This window comes from Solanum dulcamara, chromosome 3, assembly GCF_947179165.1.
Source record: "Solanum dulcamara chromosome 3, daSolDulc1.2, whole genome shotgun sequence".
Taxonomy (NCBI): Eukaryota; Viridiplantae; Streptophyta; class Magnoliopsida; order Solanales; family Solanaceae; genus Solanum; species Solanum dulcamara.
The window spans coordinates 31,579,700-31,586,153 of NC_077239.1; the positions used below are offsets into that span (position 1 = coordinate 31,579,700).

General features: G+C 37.3%; 1 long non-coding RNA gene across 1 annotated transcript; it reads right to left on the reverse strand.

Moving 5' to 3' along the window:
* Positions 1–296: 296 nt before the first annotated feature.
* LOC129881606 (uncharacterized) lies at positions 297–5,897 on the reverse strand. Its single transcript, XR_008765632.1, has 2 exons — positions 5,330–5,897; positions 297–592 (listed from the first exon to the last, which is right to left on the reverse strand). It is a non-coding gene; the product is annotated as an uncharacterized LOC129881606 (long non-coding RNA).
* Between the last annotated feature and the right edge of the window lie 557 nt (positions 5,898–6,454).

Consider the following 6,454-nt stretch of genomic DNA (forward strand, 5'->3'; position numbering starts at 1 on the left):
TAAGATGGTCCATCTATTAAGATTCATTCTATTAGTATATTAGTTTAGCGGAAAATGGTATGAGGCCATATCTATTCTTGATTGGAAATTTGTCTCTAAATGTAAAAAAATAAACTAAAATTTGTCCTTTCAAAAGACATTCAGGAATACTAAACTATAAGTTTTCTTGCTCCCTTTCTAACTTGGGAAGATTTTAAGTATATATATAAAAAAAAGATAGGATTTAATGTAAAAGCTTGTAATTTTTGGAGGGTTAAAACAGAGTCTCTTTTAGCGTTAAAGCGCGGTGATTTCAAGGATAAAATGCGGCTTTCTCAAGCGTACTATTAAATTTATTAACAAATAATATTGTATCACACAAATGAACTTAAATAAAAGGGGAAAGAGATTAATATATAAAAAGTTGAGAGGTATACAAACATATGTAAGAATGAGTTAGTATATCAAAACAATATAATCAAAGTAGTAAAAACAAAGGCTAATAAACGTTAGACTCTTAATTTACGAGACTCCGAGCGTTGTGAAGATCCTAATAGCTGTTGGTCCAATATTTTGGACCAAAACCGAGTTCCAAAGTAGAAACTCCAGTGCTCTGATTGTACATGAAACATAAGAAGAGAAAAACAATTAATACCATATTCTAGACCCAACAAATAAATGAAATAAAAATTAAGCAAACAAAAGCACGAGAAAGCAAACTTGAGGTAATATACATATGTATAAGTGATATTCCAATGAGAAGAAAGAACTGAACAATATTCCATAGAAGAACAGTGAGCAAAGAGGCATACTTATTCTTTTAAGAAGCCTTTATTTCTATATCCCAATCAATGTAACACACAAGTTCTAATGGCATTCAACATGTATTGGTATAAAGAAGTCCATCTTTTGTTCACCTCATGGATATTTGGGTTATCATACGAGGGATGGAGGGGAGAAAATATATCTTGATCCTTTTACTCGGCTATTAAGTATATCTAAAGTAAACTTAACTTCTCTGATTCATAAGATAAGACAGCAGCTATGTACGTACAAACTGAAATGTGCAGTACCATATTGCTGACATATTAACGTCTGATTAACATTTCAAACTCTTATAGTTATATATCTGGTTAAAAGAAATTAAAGACACGCGATATGATCGTTTAAAGATTCAATCCTTATTAACACATGAAGGATTCAATAATAAAAGTAGCAGCCATTTCTTGCTAGTCCCTAGTACTATAAGGTCCCGAGATATCCTATTATTTAAGGCCATAGGAAAAAGAGGATTCAAAATCTGCTTGTGTGCAGATTTCCAGCAAGTAAATAATACACCTTAGTGTCATGACCCGCCACTTGATCATGAAGATGGGGGAAAGATCTAGAGTCTTGAAGAGGTTAATAGAAGACTCTAGAATGTCCAAGAGAATTCTTGAAGAAGGTAGAAGAACCTAGAGTCTTGGAGAGGTTAGTGGAAGACTCTAGATTCTTGTAGAAGCTTGTAGAGAAGTCTTGAAAGACTTGGAATTCTCTAGAGTGTAAAGAGAGTTCTAGAGTAGGGACTTCTTTGTAAATATGGGAGGACTTGTATAGTAATTTTTATTTACACTTAAGCCCCTTAGGAGTAGTATAAATAGAAGGGGCCATTCATTTGTAAACCATCCAGAAATCAAAAACAAGCAAGCATTCTTCCAAAGTAATACAAAAGCCTTCTGAATTCTCTTGGACATTCTAGAGTCTTCTATTAACCTCTCCAAGACTCTAGATCTTTCCCCCATCTTCATGATCAAGTGGCGGGTTATGACACTCTCCCCCACCTGATATGGCGACGACCTCGGCGCACTGCTGCTACAAAAGCCTCCAGACTTAGTCTTGAAACTGCCACAAGTCTTCATGCCATTCTTATGTGGCCTCTTCCAGAGATTGTCCCTTCTAGTGGACGAGGAAAATGACAGTGGCCTGTTGTCCTTATTCCTGCTTGTTTCAGTCAACACTGGCCTCCGTTCTTTCTGGCACTTTAAAGGCAAGTGTCTTGGCAACTTCTTCGGCATCACGCCCTTCTTCATGCAAGGTGGCAATGCCTCTCTAGCACCATTGTCTTCACTCAAACTTGCAATGGTGTCTATGAACGTCGGTACTCCCTCCTCTAGGACCTTCTCAAGCTGCATGGCCGAAAGTTGGGTTGGTCCTTCCGTCTTCGGCACCTTGAAGTGGAAGAGCATGTCTTCATCCGTGAGGTTGGGAATCTGAAGTGTGAGAGTAGTGAACTCCTTCACATAGGCCCGTATGCTACCCGTTTGCTTCAATTCCCAAAACTTACATTTGGCCTCATAGATGACATTGTTGGGGAAGAAGGCCTTCTTGAACTCATTCCCGAACTGCTCCCAGGTGTTGATGGTGCATAGACCCTTCCTGATCTCAGACTCCTTGCGCTTCCACCACAACATGGCCATCTCTGAGAGGTATAGCACGGCCGTGTTGATCCTCGTCTCGTCGCTCTTCACTTTGTTACACTTGAAGTAATTCTCCAAGTGCCAAAGGAAGTTCTCCACCTCTTGTGCATCATGGGAACCTTTGAACATTGGTGGCTTGGGAGCCTCAATCTTGGCCTCCCGATCCGCACTGGATGTCATGCATCTCCCAGCATCTATGTCTCCTTTGAGTGCTGCCATCTCGGCCTTCATGGTCTCCATCGTGCTTAGCGCGTCCATGAGCCGACACTCCAAGGAAGTGATCACCTCCTTCACCTCGTACTCGGCAGCCTTGCGCACCTCCAACTCCTTACGGATGTTGTCGTTCTCCTCAAGGGTGAACTCCTCTAGAGACTTGAACTTGCCGTCGATCTTGTTCAAGCGCTTGCCTAATATCTCCACTGCTTGCCTGGCAGCATCTACCCTTGTAATCCACTCCATGCTGGGTGTGACGTCCACAGGCTCCTCGCCTCGCTCATCGTCACTCACCTCAGTGGCCGAGGGTGAGTAGGATGTTAGGGCCTCGCTTGGTGTAGGCTCAAGCGGCACTTCCTCATTTCTCTTAGAGTTTTTCTTTCCCTTGCGGTGCTTCCTTCCAACATCTTGCTTGACGTTGGTGGAGGTAGTGGCGTTGATGTCTCCCTCACTTGCCATATCCCTTAGTCGAACCTCGCTCTGATACCACGTTGTCACGGAATTAGACTTCAACTAAGACTTCCGTGCGGCACTTGACAACTTACTCACGAATCTTTCACGATCTTGCAAGCTCAAGTAAGCCTTTAAGACTAGATCGCTAAGGGAACGATATATAGTAAGAAAGACAAGAGAGCTTTTATGAAGAAGGCTTTTGTATTACTTTGGAAGAATGCTTGATTGTTTTTGATTTCTGGATGGTTTACAAATGAATGGCCCCTTCTATTTATACTACTCCTAAGGGGCTTAAGTGTAAATAAAAATTACTATACAAGTCCTCCCATATTTACAAAGAAGTCCCTACTCTAGAACTCTCTTTACACTCTAGAGAATTCCAAGTCTTTCAGTGTCATGACCCGCCACTTGATCATGAAGATGGGGGAAAGATCTAGAGTCTTGGAGAGGTTAATAGAAGACTTTAGAATGTCCAAGAGAATTCTTGAAGAAGGTAGAAGAACCTAGAGTCTTGGAGAGGTTAGTGGAAGACTCTAGATTCTTGTAGAAGCTTGTAGAGAAGTCTTGAAAGATTTGGAATTCTCTAGAGTGTAAAGAGAGTTCTAGAGTAGGGACTTCTTTGTAAATATGGGAGGACTTGTATAGTAATTTTTATTTACACTTAAGCCCCTTAGGAGTAGTATAAATAGAAGGGGTCATTCATTTGTAAACCATCCAGAAATCAAAAACAATCAAGCATTCTTCCAAAGTAATACAAAAGCCTTCTTCATAAAAGCTCTCTTGTCTTTCTTACTATATATCGTTCCCTTAGCGATCTAGTCTTAAAGGCTTACTTGAGCTTGCAAGATCGTGAAAGATTCGTGAGTAAGTTGTCAAGTGCCGCACGGAAGTCTTAGTTGAAGTCTAAGTCCGTGACATTAGGCTTCAAAAAAATTCAAACATCCAACCAAATGTCCATTATATAATTAAGGTAGATTTGGCTCAACTTAATGAACAAAAGATGTCTTCCTACCTGCATATGTCGTTTAAACACAACACACACATAAAAAATAAAAAAAATAAAAAGTGTGCTCGACATGAATATGTATTCTGGTTCATATCAACTATTTTGTATACTAAAATTTGATAATCACACAGATTGTAACAAAAGATGTAAGTTCTTCCAGGTTAATCACCCCAAAACAGACATAAAACAGAAATTGAGATGAGCTACGAATACTCAAACATTCTTGCATTCATTCCATGAATTGAAACAAAATTAAAGGAGGCGAGTAACGACCTGACTGACAACGTTATAAAGCAGAAGCAAAAGTATCCTCAGAAAAGATGAAACACAAGAGGGGAAATAGATCAAGATGGATTATACTCCAGTAATACTTAATTTGGTTAATTCGTATGAACCTTGAAGATGCCTAGTCGACATACATTACAAGCTAACAGCCCTGCATAATTCAATAGAGAGGCAAAAACAGAGAAGAAAGAATTTCATATATTACGCATCAACGACAACAAAAATAAAACAGAGAGGAGAGGACTTCATGTTAATCCCTTAACTAAAGAACTTTAACAGACCTAAAAGTCTAGGCAAGAGGACAAAAGTTCATGCTAACAAGACTTCTAAAGTATCAAATATGCTTAACCACTCTAAGTAGTTTAGTCACTTTAGCAAGTAAATGGAGTTCAATGAACATATCAGAATTCAACATCTTAATAAAATTCTATGAACATGTCGTCTAGATTGATAGAGCGAATAGCTGGGACATAACAAATATTCAAGCTAGATATGATAGCGCTTTCTTAGCAAGGTTCGACACTTAGTCAGATGGTGTGAAAATAATGTATGTGACAGGTTACTTATTCTCCCACTAACATCCACAAGACTTTAACAGAAGGGTATCAATATCCTTAATCACACCTTACCTTTAATAGAAAAATAAGGACATCTTATCATGGAAAATTAATTCCATAACATTTGTTAAATCAATTTTACATAACTCAAATGATGAAATAAAGCAAAACAAATCATTAGACATACTCGTTTAAGAATTTTAACAAGAGATAAGTATCACAACATTCTTTTAACTAATGTCTACAATAAAAATGAGTTGAAAATCAGGTATTAACTTAATTAAGCTCAAAAAAGGGGATGGTAATGAACACAAACATTCAAGTTTTTCACATATTTAGATCAGTAAAAATGAAACAAGAGTAGAGGAAAAGATTCTTACCTTTTCCAGAGCAGCAAACTAGGGGGATTTTGTGGTCAATGTTTTCAAACTTCGAACTTTCTTTCGAACTCGAACTCAAGGAGCGAAAATAGAAAACTCTAAGATTAAGAATTTCGAAATCAGATGTTTAAAGGAAAGGAAATATATGAAGTGTATTTCTCTGCTTTTAATCAGTTCTCGAATTGCTTCCCAGTGTGTGTTCTCCGATCCCCTTTGGAGGTGAAAAAAAATCTGAACTTGAAAATCTGGATTTGAAATGAAATCAAAGTCATTTATGAGGCAAATCAGACAGAAGGTGCGAAATATTTCACAAATTTTATCTTTTTTTCTGGTCTTTGACCAATTGTTTGAGCAGAAATTTAGGCGATAATGATAGGCAGATTTTCTGTGAAGTTAAAAGAAGAAGAAGATGAAGGCATGAGCTATTTATTTTTTGTTTTGAAAATATGGAGTAACCACTGAAAGTTGGGTCTTTGGGGGAAGAGAGAAAGGTAAGGAGCGTGTAGTTAAGGAAAGGTGAGCAGTGTGGCTAGTGTTTTGATTTTGGAAAAACTTTTCTGACTTGTTTTGAGCTATTCGATTATTTGATCGGATGGTTGAAAATAAATCAAGAATTAAAAAATAAAAATAACACACCACACACACATATATTTAAAAGATAAAAATATGCGTGTATGTGTTGAATTATATATTTAATGGATAAAAATGTTGGATTACTAGGACCATTAGATTAAATTGAACTTTTGAGATTAGAGATAAAGAAGCACAATCCATGTTCATCTTATGTGGTGCACACGAATTGACTAATTTAAGGTGATTTGGATTGCCAAGTTTTTTGTTTAAATTAGCCTATTTAAATTATAAACCACTTCTTTATTAAATAGTCATAATTATTTAAATTAAAAATAATTATTTTGCAAGACTAATTTATATGAAAAAATTAGTCATTTTTTAAAATGAAGTTGGTATGAATTAGTAACTAATTAATTAATTAAATTTCTTAATTTTGAATAATAAAAGGACAGCCCGGTGCACTAAGGCTCCCGCTATGCTCAGGGTTCGGGGAAGGGCCTGACCACAAGGGTCTATTGTACGCAGCCTTACCTTGCATTTCTGCCAGAGGCT